Source organism: Pipistrellus kuhlii, unplaced genomic scaffold (genome assembly GCF_014108245.1).
Source record: "Pipistrellus kuhlii isolate mPipKuh1 unplaced genomic scaffold, mPipKuh1.p scaffold_m20_p_9, whole genome shotgun sequence".
Lineage (NCBI taxonomy): Eukaryota > Metazoa > Chordata > Mammalia > Chiroptera > Vespertilionidae > Pipistrellus > Pipistrellus kuhlii.
In genome coordinates, this window is record NW_023425595.1 from 46,891,769 (window position 1) to 46,913,021 (window position 21,253).

Below are 21,253 nucleotides of genomic sequence, written 5' to 3' on the forward strand. Positions count from 1 at the left end.
AAAACTATTCTATTATTCCCCTTTTAGTAAAATATTATAAAAACATTTCCCAAGTCACTCAAAATTCATTCTGGCATTAGTATTATATAGGTTTTCTAGATTCAGGAAACATAATGGCACAGGGGAGTTATAGAGAATGAGGTATGCTCAGTAAGTAGTTATGCAAATGGAATATGAGCTAAAGATTACATTTATTGTTTGCTCTCTCGATAGATTAGAAAGCTTGGCAATGACATTAATAAAGACATAGCTAAAGATGGCTTATTTTTTTTAATTCTGCAGTATTTAAATATAAAGTTCATCATTTAAATTTGTTTAAAATTAACTGAATATCTATAGAAATTTGTAGAACAGTCTTTATAACAACTCTCAAAAAACCTTAGTGGAATAGAAGCTTCAATGAGCCAATGAGATGATGTGCTTAAGAAAACCATCTTGGGTAATTTGTGAGTATAATGTCTAAACCTCAGGAAGTAGCAGTCCCATGATGCTTTGGTTAGAAGAATGAATGTTCTAGAAAAGACAGGGGAAATGAGATTCCTTAAAATGCATCTAGAATAACTCTTTTTTGCCTTGGCTTAGAGGGAATTCATATAACAAACAAAAGGTTTCAGATAATTAAAAGTAATGTATAAAGGCAAAATAATTCAATATAGAAGACTGGGAAAGCAGAAACTATTTGAGATTAGATGGAGAAGGAACATCTTTTCTGAGAAAGTAAGAAATGAGCTGAAAGCTAAAGCATGAGTAAGAGGCAGATTTGCGGAGTCTCACAAAAGAATTTTCAGGCAGAGACAAACACAAGTGCAAAGTCCCAGGGGCCACATAATGAAAGAAAACCAGAGAATGTGAAGCAAAATGAAAAAGATTATTAGCAGTAACCACTTTAATACTGTGTGTGGAAACCAGATAAACATTTGGGGTTCAAAAAAATGCTAGTATTATTTGGGAGCTAAACTGCAAAAGGTTGAATGAATTAGAATATCCAAACTCTGTCCCTTACTATAGGCTTTGTTTTAAAATCTATTTTGTCAGATTAGGTATAGCTACCCCAGCTTTTTGTTCATTTCTATTGCTTTAACTTTAGTCTGTGTGAAGCTTTTGTTCTGGGTTGGGTCTCTTATAGACAGCATTTATATGTGTCTAGTTTTCTTATCCATTCAGCTACCCTATGTCTTTTGAGTGGGCATTTTAGCCACTTACATTTAAAGTGAATCTTCATAAGTACATATTTATTGCCATTTCATTCTTTTAAGCATGTTCCTCAGTTTTTTTTGTTTTGTTTTGTTTTGTTTTGTTTTGTTTGTTTGTTTGTTTTGTTTTTAATATTTTTTCTCTTAAAAAAGATCCTTTAGCATTTCTTGGTGGAAATGAACTCCTTCAGTTTTTCTTTTATGGGAAGATCTTCTTCAATTTTAAATTATAGCCTTGCTGAGAAAAGTAGTCTTGGTTATACATCATAAGTTTTCATCCCTTTAAATTACTCATGCCAATCCTTTCTTGCCTTAAATATTGCTGTTGAAAAATCATCTGTTAGTCTCATGGGTATGCCTTTATAGGTAACTACAGTCTTTCTGCTTTTAAGATTCTCTCTTTGTCTTTTGCCTTTGCCATTTTAATTATGAATAATCTTGATGTGGGCCCTTGGGATTTTGTGGGCACTCCTGTTGTAATTGAGTCTCGATTGTTATTGGCCCGTTCATGCCTGGTGTCAAGCCTCATGCTGGCTGACTATGAGGATCAACCCTGACTAGAAAGTATGAGCTGCTGTGCATGTGCAGACTACATGAAACAAAATTCAGTGGAGCAAGGTCGGAAGCCTGCTGAGACCTGTCTTAGGGTTTGCCACTTGTGAAGCTTATTGGATTCTGCTCTGGTGTTTTTGAAGCTCACCACTGAGTGTGATGGTTTTGGGGGCTCTTGGAAGGGACTTTGTGGAGGCCAATGTCAGACACTGCCTGTGACTTGCCTCAGGAAACCTGTTTGGCCCACAGTCTATGGCTTCCTGTGTCAGGCCTGAGTGTGCTTGGGAAGGATCAAGCTGTACTCCAAGGCTGGCCTTTACCAACTTGGCCCAGGGGCATGTCAGCAAAAGTCCCAAGGTATCTTGATATCTATCTCTGCCTATGTCTGCCTGCTGGCTGCCTGTTAAGCTCAGTCACTGAAACATCATCTTGTAGTATTCAAGGTGCATGAAGTAGAGCCTGAGAAAAAGTTCATGTGAGAGCACTTTAATGAGGACTGTGGTTAGCAGGTAGGAGCAAGTGGTACTCTCCATAGCAGTACAGGTTCAAACTCAGTGTCATTGCTGGGTTTGAGGCCATTCAGCAAATGCTCCAATGTATACCAAGTCTATCTGCCACCCATTGGTGCTTCAATACCTATGTGACCTGGCAGGGTCTCCGGATTCATCAGGGTGAGGCCTAGAGAGGTCATCAAGCCCAAACACACCAAGATTTGGCTGTGTGAAAGGAGGGCTCTGCATTGATTATTCATGTGAGAAAAAAATGTCCCCTGTCCTAGAGCCCCACAATTCAGATTCCACCTGGAGCTGGATGTCAGCTGGGCAGGAAGTCAATAGGATGGAGCTCATGAAACTCCTGTGAAGGGGCGATGTCCATCAGCCTTTGGGGTGGGTAGATGGAGTGGCCTCCTCCACAGAGCCACACAACTTATTCTGTCCTGATTCTTCCCAGACCTCAGCAGGTGGAACCACCTAAAGCTTATACAGTGAGACCATTGGGAACCCATAGATTAGGGCTAGTGGATCTGAGGTTCATGGGCAAGTAGGGGAAATAGCCGCCTCCAAAAACCCACACAATTCAGTCACTGACACCCCCTGAGTATGCCCAGACCTCTATATCCCTAGCCAGGCAGTGGACTTCTCAGCAGGGCTCAAGCTCTGTAGAGTAGGGCAATAGGGCATGCAGAGAGTGGAGCCATTGCATTCCCCAAGGCTGATGCCATATGGAAGGTAATGCCCCACTAAAAAAGATGGCATCTGTGGTATGAGAAAATAACTCAGTTCAGGGATCCTGGAAGCTGTCCTTTCAGCTCTCTCCCTAGAGCCAAAAATCCCACTTTTTCCTTACACAATGGTAGTCTGCTTTCTTCTTCCTCCACCTGTGGGCCCTGCAAGAGGGCACTCGTGTTACTAACAAACTCCTGTCTCTCCCTGGTGGACAGAATCCCTGCTGATTTTCACAGCTAGATGCTATGTGGGCACCTCTTTCCAACTCTGTTGCCCTGCACTGTGCCACCCAGCTTGGGGCCAGAGCCCACACTTCTCCTCTGCACCCATGGAAGCATGGCCAGCCATTTTCACATCTCCACCCTTTGTGCCAGAGTTGATGTGGCTTCTTCTGTAAATCCTTGGTTATATAACTTCTCTTCAGCTAGTCTTCTATTGTTCATGTTTATTGCTCTATATTTTAGTTGTAAATTCAGTTTGGTCCTAGGAAGAGGTGAGTGTAACATCTACCTACTCCATTGCCATCTTAGATCCCTGCTTTCTGATTCAGGAGAAAGAGAGAGGGAAAGAATGAGAGAGGGAGGGAGGGAGGGAGGGGGGGAGGGAGAGAGAGGGAGAGAGAGAGAGAGAGAGAGAGAGAGAGAGAGAGAGAGAGAGAGAGAGAGAGAGAGAAACCCAAAATACTTTTGTGGTTAGCATATTCATAGTTTGAGGGACAAAACAATGATTAGTCTGCTCAACAGAGAGTTGGAGAAAATCTATGCATGAATATTTGCCACTCATGGTCTTAGAAGATCATAGCAGTTCAGCTCATGTTAGAGTGCCCTTTTTGGAAAAGAGCATTATTTCCTAGGTTTTACTAATCATAAAGTTGTTTTTCTATTATGCTAAAGTATATATAACAAAATTTATAATAAATTTTTTTCAATTGCAAAAAGATAAAATAAAACTTACCATTTTATTCATGTTAAGTATATAATACAGTAGCATTAAGTATATTCACAATATGGTAGAACCATCTATCCATCTTCAGAATTTTTTTTCATTTTACAAAACTTAAACTCCTTACCCATTAAACAATTAAACTTTCCATGCCAAAATCTTTTAACTCTCACCATTAGAGTAGCAAATAATCAGAGCATACACACAGAAGAATCAACCACAAGAGACATGCTATCCCTAGGCTCAAAATAAGATCTTATTCAGGAGGGAATAGAGGATATAAGTTCAGCAGAAGAGCACCACTTTATGGTTTAGAGATACAAATTAAGTTCAATTTACTCCTTGTCTTCCTTGTATAGAGAAACAGGGGGATCAGACCATAAAAGCATGTGCATCATTTTCTGGCTATGAAGAACCCAATGTTTTTCTTTACCTTGCTCACTGACCTGCTGATGGCCAGATGGCCCAATCCACTGCAAAGAGACACATCTCTCTTCCAGGAAGTAGTTTGTTATTACATGGAATACATGCATTTCACTGAATTCTATAATAGAAAACGACAACTTCTCTGAAGTCCTTCTCTTAAAATAAATCGAAAGGGTAAGAGAGCATAATAGACTGGAAGAAAATAGCAGAAAAAGGATTATATATCTTAAAATGGCACAATATTAGAATATATATGTTATCTCCATTATTTGTCATATGGCTTTGTAAATTGTGTTTTCATTATAACTTTATAGGTAGTGGAGTAAAAATCTCCATCCCTTCAATTTTCCCATGCTACTTTGTCTATTAGAGTTGGGGTTCAAAATGACTCCACAGCTCTTTCCATTTGCTCTGAGGTCTGGGGAAAGCTGGTTGTGTGTGGTGAAGAACTTCTAACACTTTCCTCACCTATGGAGGATTATGTCACTACTGCATATATAACATCAATTTAAACATGAAGGACATGCTGTTCATTGACAAGATTAAACACAAAACTTGATGGTTTCTTCAAATGTGCTCTAAGCTCCTAATCCTATGAAATTCATGATAAGTACCATATCAGTAATGTAAGCACATTCTAGTTTTAGATGCATAAAATGTACACAACTGAGTTGGCTTTTTCAAGATATTTCATAACATTTTTACTATTGAAAATTCAACTTGTGGAAATTAGCATATCCAACTTCAGGCAAAAATAAATCATCATTGGCTGACTTGGGCACTATGCATTTTATTACCATAGTACTTGATCTACTTATTTGTCACTGTGTTAGGCAATCCAACTCTCTTGTCAACATCCTGGGGGAAGAATGGTATGTTCCAGGATTTATGTGTATATGTGTGTTTGCAATAGAAGATAAAGGTAAGAACTGAAACAGACTTGGAGAGAAGCCTGTCTTCCCGGAGAGAATTAAGAACTATCTGATTCTTGACCATGAAATTTCCCTTCAGACAAGAGCATTTAAACCCTGAAATCATACAAGGTTGCAAGAAACTTGCCTGGATAACAGCCAATGATTTGGGGGTGAGACAATCTCTAAGACATTAAGTCAGAGCAAAAGTATTCTTTTCATGAAAGAACAGGAAACAAAGTCAGATAGTCTGGTTTCAATACTTTGTAATTTTTTTTTTTTTTTGGAGGGGAAAGGTGATATAAGGAAATTCAGATTTCAGATAAAGATCTATTACTGACAGGGAATTTAAAGGTAAATCCCTTTCTAATAAAAAAAGATGAAGCATATGTTATAAGGTAAATGCTGACCTAAGCATAAATAATATCTGAGGTTTTATTCCAAAGATTTTTTTAAAAGTAACTGTTTTATACATTGTGGACACATTCTAGTAAAGGCTATTAGTCAAAATCCATTATAATACTTTTTAAGTAAAAATTATTGACTATTTATTATTTGTATCTAAGTAGATATGAGATGGTTTAAATAAACTCTTGAGTTGTTGATCAAAGGAAATTGTTTCATGGTGTCACGCTGAATGTGTAATGTTATCTTCCACAAGGACATTTTAAGGCCAGACCTCAGTCAGAAATTCTATCATTTCACCAATGGAGAATAGTAAAATAATGTCCTCTTTTTTACTAATAAAATGATATATATTTCAAGTATTATTGTGGATAAAAAGGAACCCTCATTCACTGCTAATGGGATTTAAATTGGTACAGCCACTATAGGAAACATTATGGAGGCGCCTCAAACAATTAAGAATAGAGTTATCAGGTGACCCAGCATCCTATCTTCTGGGTATCTACCTAAAAGATTTGAAAACATTTATTTGCAAAGATATATGCACCCCTATGTTCATTACAGCATTAGTCACAGTGGTCAAGTCATGGAAACAACAGAAGTGTCCTTAGATAGATGACTGGATAAAGATGATGTGGTATATATATATATATTCAATGTAACTATAATTAAAGATGAAATATTGCCATTTGCAGCAACATGGATGGATCTTGAGAATAACACGTATGAAAAATAAGTTTGACAGAAAAAGTTAAGAACTATATGATTTTTCTCATAAGTGGGATATAAAACTGAAAGCAACAAATGAACAAACAAAAAAAAGAAATAAACAAAACTCATAGACCGAGACAACAATATAGTGGTCACAAGAGGGAATGGGGAAGGGGATAGTAAAGGGTAAAGGAAGTTAAATATTCGATATATGGTGAGAGAAGAAAATTTGACTTTGGATGATGAGCACACAATACAGGATACAGATATAGGCATCAAATAATTGAAACCTATATAATCTTATTTACCAATGTCACCCTAGTACACTTAATTTAAAAAAAGGAAAACAAGTGTATAATCTGATGCTTCCATGTGCATATACATAGTGAAATGATTATCATATTCTAGCTAATTAACATATCTCCTCACATACTTTTTGTGTGTGTATGTGACGAGAGCACCTGAAATTTATACTCTTAACAAATTTCCAGTATTCAATACAGTATTACAACATGCTCAGATGATGGATAGCAATTAAGGTATATACTAGTACACTTTTTTATTTTCATTTTTTTTAAAAACTGCATCTTCTTTATTTTGAATACTTTAATTTCAGAATAAACAACAACAGAAAATCCCCCCAATATAGAACATCCAAACCTGAAGTCAAATGAGAAAAGAGGTTTGAGGCCCTTGTAACCTGCTTTAGGCAGACACACACACAACAACAACAACAACAACACTGGACTCTAGCAGGGGACACCGGGCAAGTCAGAGCCACTCAGGCTGCTGGGAGAGCCATAAAGACACTACACAGAGGTCACAGGTCCACAGATAGAAACTCCTAACCTACTTTTTCCATACAAGAGGCACCCTCATCACCCTCAAGGGGAGGGGATCCCACCAGGAACAGCAGCACTGGATTCTTGTGCTGCCTCTTTATCTTCATCAGAGCCTAGACCTAGTTTCATCATGCAGTGGATGTGGTTGGAGTGGGTCTGTGGATCCTCAAGTGAGAAGCAAGAAGGGAGCCACACACGTTAAGCAGCAACACCACAAGGTCTTTGACAATCTTGTCCTTGTTTGGCTCCGCCTTTTTCCACAGTCTCCACAATTGGGATAATCGAGCTTTCTAGAAATCATGTGGCCCATTGGAGAATTATCCCAAAGTGTGTGTGTGTTGGGTGCGGGGAAGGAAGGGGCTTTAATGATGTGCTGTCCAGCTGTAGGTACTAGTCACAATGCAGCTGGGTGAAGACAAGCCTATTGGAGGTTGTCACCGCTCAACCTTCTTATCAAATATTTCTTTCATGAGTTTGCAGAAGTGTTCAAACTTCACCATGCTCTCTTCCATTTTCTTCTCCACTTCATGTAGCTCCAAGTTCCCCTTGAAGCTCTTCCCATCAAACTCCCTGACCTGCTGCACACCATAATCATCAACAGGTTCCATCATATATACTATCTCTCCCACACTTGCTCCACAAAAGTAGAGTTGACAACTTGCTCTTTGCTCTCACAGTGATAGATACATTTTTTGGTCTCCGTGTGTGAGACATATTCTGAAAATGAAATAATTTCATCTGTAGACAGGGAGGTGTGGTAGCACAGAGCTCAGAAAACCATCACCAATTAGTAGAGTCCTCATGAATTCCAGTCTTTAGGTTTTTAGAAAATGCCTTAGAATTTCTTATTATTCTTGTCTTCTGTCAGCTCAGAGAAAAGTTCAAGTCACTTCAACAATGTTTTTTAAAACAACCTTCTAAATTTTGCTATGCTGGAGCAATTCCTGGGGGATGTTCATGAGGAGATCCTTAGAGTCAACCATACCTTGGATGAAATTTAGATACTTTGATATCAACTCATCACAGCTGTCCATGATGAACATATGGGAGACAGAGTTTGATGTGTTTATCCTTCATCCATGTCTCAAAGTGGTCAAAGGGAGCCCTTCAGGGGATGAATAGCAATGCCCTGAATCCCAACTGACTTTCTACAGAGAAGTACGTGACTGCCAAGTGGTCTTCCCAGTCATTGCTTTTATAAAACTCTCCATGTTCTCCCTGAGTGATGTCATCAGGGTGCCTGGTCCAAAATCAGCTTGCTCTTTTTTGTTTTAATAAATTTTATTTATTTATTTTTAAACAGAGGAAGGGAGAGGGATATAGAGTTAGAATAATCAATGAGAGAGAAACATCCATCAGCTGCCTCCTGCACACTCGTTACTGGGGATGAACCTACAACCACGGCACATGCCCTTGACCAGAATTGAACATGGGACTCTTGAGTCTGCAGACCAATGCTCTATTTACTGAGCCAAACTGGTTAGGACAAAAAAAAAATGGGCTTGTTCTTGTTCAGTTATTCCTGATCTATATATTATTTCTTAATTATATTTGTTTTCTTTTTGTTATCTTTAATACTATCATCATCCTCATCTGAATCCATGTCTTCAAGCTTGGGTTTCTCCTCATCATCTTTATCTTCCACATCTTTCTCCCCTTTTGCTTCCTCTGCTTTATCATTAATTTATTTCTCTTATTCCTTCTCCAAATAAAGGGTGATGGGATAACCTATAAACTGTGAGTGCTTCTGCACCAATTCTTTGGCCTCCCTCCCTCTTAACTACTCCCTTTAAGGTAGAAGATTACTTTGGTGTCCAGCCCACAGTCAGCTCGCACAGTGAAGGAACCATCAGCAGAAGACTCCCAGGCATACTGCTCATCATCACTGTGCTTTGTGATCACAACCACAGTTTTTATACCATCAGATAGGCAGAATAAAAGCCAATACCAAACTGTCCAATAACAGAGATGTCTACAGCAGCCTGAAGAGCCTCTATAAATGCTTATCTTCCAGACTTGGCAATGGTTCCCAGATGATTTATGAGATCAGCTTTGGTTATGCCAATGTCTGCTTCCACCAAAGAGAGTGTGAATCCTTGGGGTTTGCAGATGATGTAAATTTTCATCTCTTTACCACTGTTTAACTTGGAAGTGGCAGTCAGACTCTCATAGCATATCTTGTCCAAGCCATCAGAAGCATTACTAATCAATCCCAAAGGAAAATTTCCTAGTTGGAGTAACAAGTAATGGTGATGAGAGACATGAGTTAGACAATTTCTGCCTGGAAAGTCTCCACCTCCTCCCAATAATGCATTTTCTCAGGCACCATGAACATGAAGGGATGCAAGTAATAGAGAGCAGGGTGGGCAGGGATTGTGTTCAGTTCACACACTGTGCAACCGGCATGCTCAGGGGTGACTCTGTATATTGATTTTTTTTAGACATACTTTCATTGTACAGTTAATAGTCTATACTATAGTATAAACATAACTTCTATATGCATTGGGAAATGAAAAAATGTGTGACTCACTTTATTGTGACATTTGCTTTACTGCAGTGGTAGGAAATTATACTCATAATATCTCTGATATATAACTCCATATTAGATCTCTAGATATATTCATCCTATTTGACTGCAAATGTGTCCCCTTTGACTAACCTCTCCCCATTTACCCCTCCTTCCTGCCCTCAGAACCATTGTTTTACTTTCTGCATTTAACTTTTTTAGATTCCACATATAAATGAGATTATGTAGTTTATGTTGTTTTTTGTTTTTGTTTTTTGTGTGTGTTTGTTAGTTTTTTCTTTCTGTGTCTAGCTTATTTCACTTAGCAAAATGTCCATCAGGTTTATCCATGTTGGTGTAAATTGCAGAATCTCCTTTTTAAAGGCTGAATAATATGCCATTGTGACATATATAATCTCAAAACTTCTTTATCCATTTATCCTAAGTATCTATAGGTTTTTTCCATATCTTGGCTATCATATCTAATAAAAAAGTTATATGCAAATTGACTGTCACTCCAACACCCAAGATGGCTGCCCCCATGCAGTCAAAGATGGCTGCCCCATGTGGATACAAGTTGGCCACCACAAGATGGCCAGCAGGGGAGTGCAGTTGGGAAGGATCAAGCCAGCAGGGGAGGTCAGTTGGGGGTGACTAGACAGACAGAGGAGGGCAGTTGGGGGTGACCAGGCCTGCAGGGAAGGGCAGTTAGGGGTGACCAGGCCTGAAGGGAAGGGCAGTTAGAAGCAATCAGGCTGGCAGAAGAGTTGTTAGGATGTGATCAGGCTGGCAGGCAGAAGTGGTTAGGGGCAATCAGGAAGGCAGACAGGTGAATAGTTGGGAGTCAGCAGTCCTGGATTGAGAGAGGGATGTCCAACTGCCCATTTAGACCCAATTCTATGGGGATCAGGCCTAAATGGGCAGTTGGACATCCCTTGAGGGGTCCCAGATTGGAGAGGGTGCAGGCTCAGCTGAGGGACACCCCCCATGCACAAATTTCATGCACCTGGCCTCTAGTTGTATAAAATATTACAATGAACATTGGAGTGCAGATCTCTTTAAAATACGGTTTTCATTTCTTCAGGTATAGTAGTATACCCAGCAGAGGGCATGGTGGATCATATGATAGTTCTAGTTTTAGTTTTACTCTTTTTATCACAGCTGGAACAGAATATAAAGAAAACATAAAAAAATTTAAAGAACAGAGAAGCATAATAAGCCATAGCATCTTATGATCAAGATTAATATATATATATATATATATATATATATATATATATATATATATATATGTATATATCTATATTTCCGAAGCAATAATTTATAAAAGGCATTTTGCAAAGCCCATTAAAGAGAAGTAAATTTCCTTCCACCAAAGCACTAATAGAAGTCTAAGAAAGTGAATAGATAATGACCACATAGTTGGTTTTTTTGTTTATTTGTTATATATATATATATATATATATATATATATATATATATATATATATTATTGATTTCAGAAAGGAAGGAAGAGGGAGAGAGGGAAAAAAATCCATGATGAGAGAGAATCATGGATAGGCTGTCTCCTGCAAGTACCCCACTAAGGTTTGAGCCCACAACCCAGGAAAGTGCCCTTGACTGGAATCATACTTGGGACCCGTCAGTTCTCAGGCTGATGCTCTATTTTCTGAGCCAAACTGACTAGGGAAACCACATGGTTTTTTATATGAAAGAGTGACACTGCAGCAAAAAACTCCAGGAGGTAAATACAGTTTAGGAATATGCAGGGAAATCAGAAGAAATTGAAGGAAGATAACAGAATAAGAACCAGAATAGAACAAAGAAATTTTTCTAAACCATATTGGCTAACTCATTCTATATTGAGGAAAAATTGGGGACTTATACTCTGAACTCATTAAACATTTATTGTTCATGTTTTACAACCATGTTTGCAATGACTAAATAGGAAGCAATTTATAGCTTTCACTCCATTGTTTGGACTCTTTTTGAAGGAATTCTTTGGAAAACTTCATGAATATCCAGAGCAAAGATGAAACTTTGATTTTAAAAGATAGCAGGATTAGGCAAAGCAGAATCTAACACATCAGTTAAGATTGTTGTGATATGAATAGGCTAAGGATTCTTCCTAAATTAACATGGCCAACAAAGCTTATATCTGCCAGAATTTAAACAATCTACATTTGGAAAGATAAAAAATATAGTATAAGATCCTAGCCTTTGAGGTTCTTTTATAACCCAGAAAGAAGTTGACAAATGTCATGTAAGCATTGTTCCTGATCACTTATCTATATTTCATCTGAAAGCTCACAATTTATTTTTTCTTTAGGCCTTTCTTATCTATCTTGACCTTTCCTCTCCATGTCACTCTTCTGTTCTTCAAAATCTTCCTTTCACATTCATTGAAATTAATGCAGTAAGAAGCTTGAAGCACTGACATGTATGGACAAAAGACTAGCTGCCTACATTCTTATAATTCCACTTTTTCAAAAAGCATGTTTCACTTATACAGCACAATAAAATACCTCCTCTGTATTCATAGAAATAATTTTAATTTCTTCTAACATCTTTGTTGTTAATCTTCACCCAATGATATTTTTTTTTCAGAGAGAGTGGAAGGGAGGGAGAGAAAGAGGAAAGAAAAGAGAGAAAGAAAAGAGAAAATCAACCTATAACCCAGGTACTCGACCCTTTGGTAAGTGAACTGATGCTTCAGCCACTCAGCCACATGGGCCAGGGCTCTTCTTTCTAACTTCTTGTCAAAGGTAGTCTGTTATATTCTAGAGAATATGTAGTATTTTTAAGCAGTCTGGATAAAAACAAACTGATTTTATATAAGAGAGATATTACATATATCTGGTAAAATTTAGTAAGAAATAATTTTGCAGAGGGGGTAGTCTGAGTGATTGCTCCTGGATAAGGATAGAAATTTAATAAGCTTATAAGACATTTTAAGGTATTGGAGAGGGATGAATTGAGGAAGGGCTATTAGGCAAACTGGTGCAAATGCTCAAGAATGGTAATATGCAGAAAGACATTTCAAAATTGTTCAAAGAATATGACGAAAAGAATGAAATAAAAAAGAGGTAGAAATGTTGACCCTAATCAGCAAATGTAAAGGAGGCAGTGGCTTGAACAAAGCTGTGCTTTGAGGACATGAATTGGCACAGGGCTTACTGTCAATTGTAGGCAAGTGATCAGAAAGAAGTCTAGAGAAGCGCCTAAGCTACAGTGGACTTAATAGGAATGATGGAGACGAGGTCAAATCCAAACAACTGGAAACATGAGGCTTCAGGGAGAAAAATAGGTGAGGAATATGGAGTCAAAGAATATACTATTTTGAAACTGGATGCCTAAATGAATAGAAACCAAGGGATAGAAGGGGGCTCCTTCATTTGATTTTAGACATGTTGTACTTTAGGACTATTATAGATAATCAATTTGTAATAAGAACTTTTAATAAGCAAATTTCCCTCTATTTCAGAATTTATAATAATAAAACATCTGAGCTATTATAACTTTCTAAAAACTTATTTCTTGAAGAAATATATTCTATTGTGATAGTAAGAATCCCAAGACTTCAAGCTATCTGAAAAATGTTCAAAATCAAACTCACAGTAATACTTCAAATTTCCTCTGCAAATTGTCATCATGGGTGATGAACACTAGAAAAGAAAGACTGACTAGACTTTTCTTCAGCACCTACTAGATGAGCAAAGTTGAGTCAACTATTTAACATCCTTGATTCTTAGATTTCATATCTGTAAAGTGACATGTGTATGTAATGATTAGTGGCATATGTCCACCCCTTTCCACAGTTATTATAAAAATCATGTGAAGTAAATCAAATGTCTCTAAGGGTGTCTTTAAGCTATAAGGCACTATAAATTATATGCATTGAGGCACAGGTAGTAAGTATGAATTTCTTGTAAATACTCTTAGTTGTAACTGATATAATGACTAAAACTATCTCTTCTAAATCAACTATGGATACTTCTGGCACTACTGCCACTATTGAGGCCAATTTTTAATCAATAGGATCTTCACCATTCATTAAAAAGAGGTCAATTGGTCATCTGATTATCTCTAACTCTTCCAAAACCCATTATAAAAGAAAGGTAAAGAAATAAATTTGTCATAAATCAACAGTGATGGGACATAACATGGCAACTTTTTGCAAAAAAAGAAAAATGGAAAGCAGATCAAACAGCAGTCACTGACTTTATAATGATGAAGAAGATACAGCATACATTCATGAGAAGAGGATGTGAGTGATTTTTCCCTAAAAATCTCCAGAGATTTATAAGACCTACCAAAAAGTAAAGAGTGGGCATGAAAAAAAGAGAGATCATTTAAAGACAATTAAACTGAATATATGCCCACTCATTTCTCATACCAATGCAAAGATTATCAGGAATTACATGTCTACTCTACAGGCAGAATTTTTAAGCATTCTCCTAGAGAAATTTATCTAGGAGCACACATGAGGAAAGGTGCAAGTAAGGCACATAGTTTAAAACAAGGAAATAAAATGAACATTTGTACATTAAGTGGTCAGGCATATGCGCCTGCTGGGAACCAAAACAACCGTGACTGTGAATCCTTCCCTGGGAAGGCTATTGTAAACAGCATATCCAGATCATCTGAAAATCTTCAGAGAAATTATATATCCACATTCATATTGTGGAAAAGTGCCATAGCAAAAAAGCCAGTTGCCCACCCAGTTACCATATAAATTAGTGCCTTGTCCTTTGTTTCATTAGTATACAAAGGGCTCCTAAACTGATATTTAATGCCCCTAATTAATATAACAAAGAACAACTAAAGATCATCTGACACTTGAGAAAAGAATACATAATGGAAGACTGAGAGAAATATACTGTATTTTCCGGCGTATAAAACGACCCCCTAATTTTACAGTTAAAACATAGGTTTAGGCCTATATTCCCTGTATAAGACTACCCCCCACTTCCGAGGCAACACCAGTTCTTTTTTTAATTAAATTTTTAATGAATGACATTTTTCGAACATACCATAATATACCGTACATTGATACGATAAATGGAAGGTCTCTTCACAAATGGCAATGCCATGAACTTGACTGAGAAACAAGAAATCCAAAAGAGAACATTAACAATGATGGCATCATCTGGAAAGAAAATTACATGAAGAACTTGCAGAAAACGTTTGTTTGTGACATACTGGGATGATAAGAGGTTTTTCTAGGCAGAGGAGCATTGTGAGCTTAAAATCCTTCAAAATTTTCATCATGTTCTTCTTCTGACATCATAAGTTCACCAATGACCTCTTGTGGTGCATTTGTAAGACAGTCATCATATAAATCAAATTCTGAATCAGATGGTGTGGCTTCAGCTTGCAGTGATTGGTGTGGGATCGAGTTGGAAAATTTGTTTAGCGGCATATCAAGATGTTTTTCGGGATATACTGGGCGTATAAGACAACCCCCGATTTTCGGTTGACTTTTTTTTAGTTTCAAAAGTCGTCTTATATGACGGAAAATACAGTAGAGAAGTAATATGTCAGTCTTAAGGAAAGAAAGATAACTCTAAAATATTTAAATATTTACTCTCCACAATGAAGTGCTAATGCATGCAAAAATTTTAAATGCTATTAAAAGGAAAATCATAAGCAGAAAGAACTCTTGCAAGTTAAAGCATTGTAAGAAAATAAGTCAACTAGAAGTTATAAAGGTAAATTTAAGAAAGTCTTTTAGAAAAAACAAAAACATGTAAAATTGGAAAATATGAAGTAACAGTTACTTATAGAATCAATCTAAAAAGAATAATTTCTGCCGAAACCGGTTTGGCTCAATAGATAGGGCGTCGGCTTGGGGACTGAAAGGTCCTGGGTTCGATTCTGGTCAAGGGCAAGAACCTTGGTTGCAGGCATATCCCCAGTAGGGGGTGTGCAAGAGGCAGCTGATCAATGACTCTCTCTCATCGATGTTTCTAACTCTATCTCTCTCCCTTCCACTCTGTAAAAATCAATAAAATATATTTTAAAAATAAATAAATAAATAGAATAATTTCTGACTAAAAAGTTCCAGAAAGCACAGATGGGCAAAATAAGTGAAAGAAATTACCTTAAAAAGTTCTAGAGTAAGGTACACAAATCTACAGACTGCCTGATACAATCAATGAGAGAGTCTTACCCCAAGGCCAATTATCATGAAATTTCCAAATATCAGTGCTAAAGGGAAGATTGTAAAATCTTCTAAACAGAGGAGACAGTGCCACATACATAATATGCTTATAATGATTTCAGATTTCTTAATAGCAACTATGGATTCTAGAAAATAATTGTCTTCAAAATCCTGAAGGCATAAATCTCCATCCTTAAATATTATGCCAAATCAAAATATCCACTCAGTATTTGGGTACAATCTCCTCTCCCCCCCCCCCCTTTCTCTTAATGAAATGACTTGTAGGTATACTTTTTTGGACTTTTTCTGTGGAAAGAATGATATGCCTCAGAAAGTATAAGGTCAAACTACAAGTGTGGATTGACTCAAAAAAGAAGAAAAGTATTATGGAAAAGAGTTCATTATTAAAAAAAAAAAAGGGATACTTAATAGAATGATATAGCATTTGAAACAAATATAAGATTATGTGGATAGCAAATTATGCAAGTGAAAATAAAGGGAAATTATTACCTCCAAGAAGACCAAATAGCTACATGAATTTTTCTGGTTTGCCTGTACTACAGAGTTTCTGCCACAGTGTTAAAACCAGGACAGTGACTAGGAGGGAGGGATATTATGAAAAGTGGTGAGCAAACGGAATTCCTTTATATTACTGCTAGAGGCCTCTTGCATGAAATTTATGCACAGGTAGGATTCCCTAGGCTCGGCCAGCAATCAGGGCTGATCTGTGGGGCAACCAGTAGGGCAATGGGGATATAGGGAGCCTGCTGGCACCAGCCTTGGCTGACCTGGAGACTGGGGGCTGGGGGCAGTTCCTGAATTAGTGTCTGTCCCCTGGTGATCAGTGAATTCAAAGCACTGGTTGTTTCACCAGTTCCACTGTTTAGTCATTTTGCATATTAGGCTTATATTATATAGGACTATTGTTATAATCATCATCATTAATAGCAAGAGTTATATATATATTTATTATCTTTACAAAAAATTGGGGGGATATTTTTTAAATATATTTTATTATTGATTTTAGAGAGGAAAGAAGAAGGAGAGAGAGATAGAAGCATCAAGGATAAGAGAGAATCATTGATCAGCTGCCTCCTGCAAGCTCCTCACTGGGATCTAGCGCACAACCAGGTATGTGCCTTGACGGGGAATAGAACTGTGACCTCTTCGTTCATAGATCAATGCTCAACCACTGAGAAACACTGGCTGGGTAGGGGGTGATGTGGGGCAGTATTTTTTAAGTTATAATGCATATGTCAAATATAAAATAAAGAATTTTTAAATTTTCTATGACCTTTGTCCTTGTCATTACTGTGTATAATTTTGTTATTAAAATGTGAATATCAGGCTAAAATACTACTTGCTAGTGTGACACCAAAAAGAAGATTCCTTCAACTTAGTATTAAACAATTAAATTTTGTCAAAATTATGTATAAACTCATATAGAACACAAAGTATTAAATTAGTTCTCTCATCTGATGAAATGACAGGCTAATACACTTGCACAATCTGACACAGATTGAAAACCTCCCCATCTTTCTAAATCTCTCTCTATATAAAAACCTAATATGCAATAGACCAAACAGCGAAACAACCGAACAACTGAATAACCAGTCTCTATGATGTGCTCTGACCACAAAGGGTTGCGTGAAGAATATGGTGGGCGTTAGCAGCAGGTGGCAGAACACTATGGTGGGCATTGGCTGTGGTGGGATGGTGGAGCAGGTGAGCAGAGTGCTAAACCAAGTAGGGCACTGGGGGCTATCATCAGGGTGAACCTCTGGTGGTGACTGAAAATTCTTTGCTCCCACATGTTATGGTCCTGTCCTTTTCTTGCACCTGATGCTGGTGCTGGCCCCAATCACTCCGCATCGTCAATGAGACAAGTGGGGCTGGTGCTGTCAGCGCATGGGAGCAGTGGCAGCAGGAGCAGGGCTACCAGCAGGGAATGAGGGGCTATGGTTGGAGGGGCTGGGCAGGGGCACAGAGGTTGGGCTGAGACCTGCCCCTGTGCCTACCGCAGCCTCACGGCCCACAGTTCCTTTCAAAGTGCACAAATTCATGCACTGGGCCGCTAGTCTGTGTCATAAAATCACTTTATAGCATTAATATTGTGCTTTGTCTAAAAGACAGAAACTTGGATGATGGACAGCTTCTGCTAACAATAGGAGTACCAAAATGGAGCCACACCCAAGAAATGCTTTAACAACTTAGCAGTGCTCTAATTTAGCCAAGACCTTTGGCGGTTAAATGCAACCTCCCAACTTAGCATTATAGCACATGGGAATTACTAACACTCTCTAATAAGCTATGTCTCGATCAAGTTTTATTGTGATCTTTAAATTTCACCATGACAGAAATGCATGTGCAGTCTTTGCTCCAAAGTCACAGTCCACTTAGAGTCAAATTACAAGCTTATATTATTAAGACTGTTAACTGTTAAGACTGCAGTGGCTGTTAAACACTTCATTTCACTAGAGAGCAAAGGAAACACCAAAATGGACCAATGCAAATGTCTAATGAGATACTGACATTTAAAGAGGAAAGATTTGTTTCATAAGACCAAGATCCATGATCCATAGACCTCATTCAGATAGAGACTGGCAGCCAAGCAAAATGTGAGGGTTAGATGCTGGGTCCTTGATCCCCCTGAGTCAGCAGGACAGAAGGGATACTTGGCGAGGTTAAATTGTGCATGCTTCAGCACATTTCCACTGCCACTTACAAAATATTGATAGATGATTCCCTTGTCATCATGTGAACATTTAAGGCGTTTGTCACTAATGCACAGGTCAACCAACAGGAGGAGAGTATGTGGCACTGAGTGTAAGAAACTTCTACCTGTGGTAATAATTCAGGGCTTTGGGGAAATATTCACTTAAAATTCCTTCCACACAGTTTTATACAGACATCCATGCTCTTTCTTGAGTTTCAGCATCTGTCATAATGTGAGCCTTTTCATTTGAACACTGAACCAGAACACACACATCACATCTATTTTCTCACATTTCTGGGAGACTTTATAAATGCAAGTTTTGAAAGTATCTTAGGCCCAGCAGTGGTGGCTCAGTGATTGAACATTGACATATGAACCAGGAGGTCACAGTTTGATTCCTGGTCAGGGCACATGCCCAAGTTATAGACTCAATCCCCAGTGTGAGGCATGCAGTAGGCAGCTAATCAATGATTCTCTCTCATCATTGAAATTTTTAGCTCTCTCTCCCTTTCCCTTCCTCTCTGAAATCAAACAATATATTTGATTATATTTATATTTATATTTAAATATTAAAAATGTATCTTAGGCTGATCATTTGTTCAAATCCTAAACAACTCAATGTCTACTCTTCTAAAATTTTAATTTGTAGGCTTCAATATTTTTATGTTATGATTAAATCTATTAAAACTAGGAAATGCTCAATTGTTTCATACACAGCTGAATCTTTTGAGAGCTCAAGTCATGAAATGATGTGATTATTTCCAGTGATAATTTACATGCAAAATATTAATAACTGTGGTGTTAGAGTTTTTATATCATAAAAAAAAAGAAAAATATTCTCAAAGCTATAAAAAGATAGAGGCTGTTAAGGCAATAAAAATAAATAGATTTTTTCAACATTTGCCCACAGAAATCCCCTACAAAAAATGTCTGTCTATTTTTTTAAAGAGGGTTTGAGGAGATTCTCAACATTCCCATAATTAATGTATATGAATTGAATACAAAAATGAAAAAAAAATTGCAATGGTAAGAAAATCATTCTTGGAATTCCATATGCTTTAAAACATGCACTCACTAATTTGATAATTAATGAAAAATACTCTTCTAAGTTACTGCAAGGGCATTCTCTTTTCAGTTCTATAAATTATGTACACATAACACTACATGTTTAAAGATAAACTGGAGAATATAATCAATTATCAAACTATTAAAAAATTTAGTAATAAAAATATCCAAATATTAAGCTGATCATTTATTACCATTTTCAAACAAATGTTTAGTATCAGTTTTTTAGTATGAAAGCTGAAATGGAATTGTGCCTACTTACTGATTTTTTAATAAGAACATGATTTCAATGTAATCATTAATCTTGGAAGAGCACAGCATTTTGTTACTGCATTACTAGTAATCTATCCCATTATTAAAAGAACAACAACATACAAACAAAAAACTTGTCCACCAAAAGGTCAGAACATCTGCAGGGGAATTAAAGCATTTACATATCCAATTGATTATCTTCATATTACATTATCCAGATATTAGTAAACCATATCTCACCATCAAATGACATCTGTGAATATGCCTCAGCAACAAAGCAATACAATTCTAAACAATCAATGTGCAATTTACAATCATTATACTCTTAGCTGAAGGGAGGGAAATTTTTGACAATATGTTGGCAAAAAATAAAAAGCTATATAACTATTCTAATCAGTCAAGCTGTTTTATTTTACATCAACACTGAAAAATTATACTTATAGTAACACTCACCAAGTATACAACTAAATAATTTGCCAAAGAAACAATAAAAATGATCAATAAATATGATTATTTAAGGAAATCAGAAGAAAACATTCTTGGTTATTCTTATTTATTATGAGATAAAAATGAAGAAAATGTTATCAAAGAATTACTATAACTGGCTATATTGCGTGTATTGAGTGAATAAGGACGAATCCATAATATTCCTAACTACTACCAACAGTATTACATTGTGATTACATATATACGATTTCTTTCAAAGACATACAAATTTTTTCCTTAATAGGTTTCATACAGAGATATATCATTCCCTGACACATTCCTCAGTAGCAAGGAAATTTAGTTTGCTCCTTGGTTTAATATTAGAAGAAAAGCTTGATTTGTCAGTAATTCAGGATGGACTGACATTTGATCTCTCAATATCTGTTACACAGGCGGTGATCTTCTATTTGGTTATGGTATATTCAAGAATTGAGTAGTACCATCCCACCCCTTTTCTCTGTTTCATTACGTGTTTGAAATAGTTCTCTGTCTCTTCCACAACCAAGGTTATGAGAGCAATAATCTCTAATTTACCAATTGATGATGTTGTTGTGGTCCAGTCAGTAGTAACACTGACCACAACTAAATGCTTGCTGACAAATGGATGAATAATCACAGTACCTACTAGAATAGCCAAAGTATAGCAACTGTTTTCAAACAGAATGATGGTAATCAATCAAAGTGAAATACTAAAACTGTACTCGAGTAAATTTTATTTGGACTTTTCTACTCAGAGACTTATAATTGTGGCATATCTAATCAGTAGGTAGCCAATCTCTGACCCTGTCAACCTGGTTTTCAAAAACTTAATGTTGGAATCATGTGCAGGTAGGCAACTGACACAGTGGCATTCATTA

At 37.0% G+C, this 21,253-nt stretch overlaps 1 pseudogene; it reads right to left on the minus strand.

Moving 5' to 3' along the window:
- Nucleotides 1–7,167: 7,167 nt before the first annotated feature.
- Nucleotides 7,168–9,537, minus strand: LOC118713765 (annotated as a pseudogene).
- Nucleotides 9,538–21,253: the final 11,716 nt, after the last annotated feature.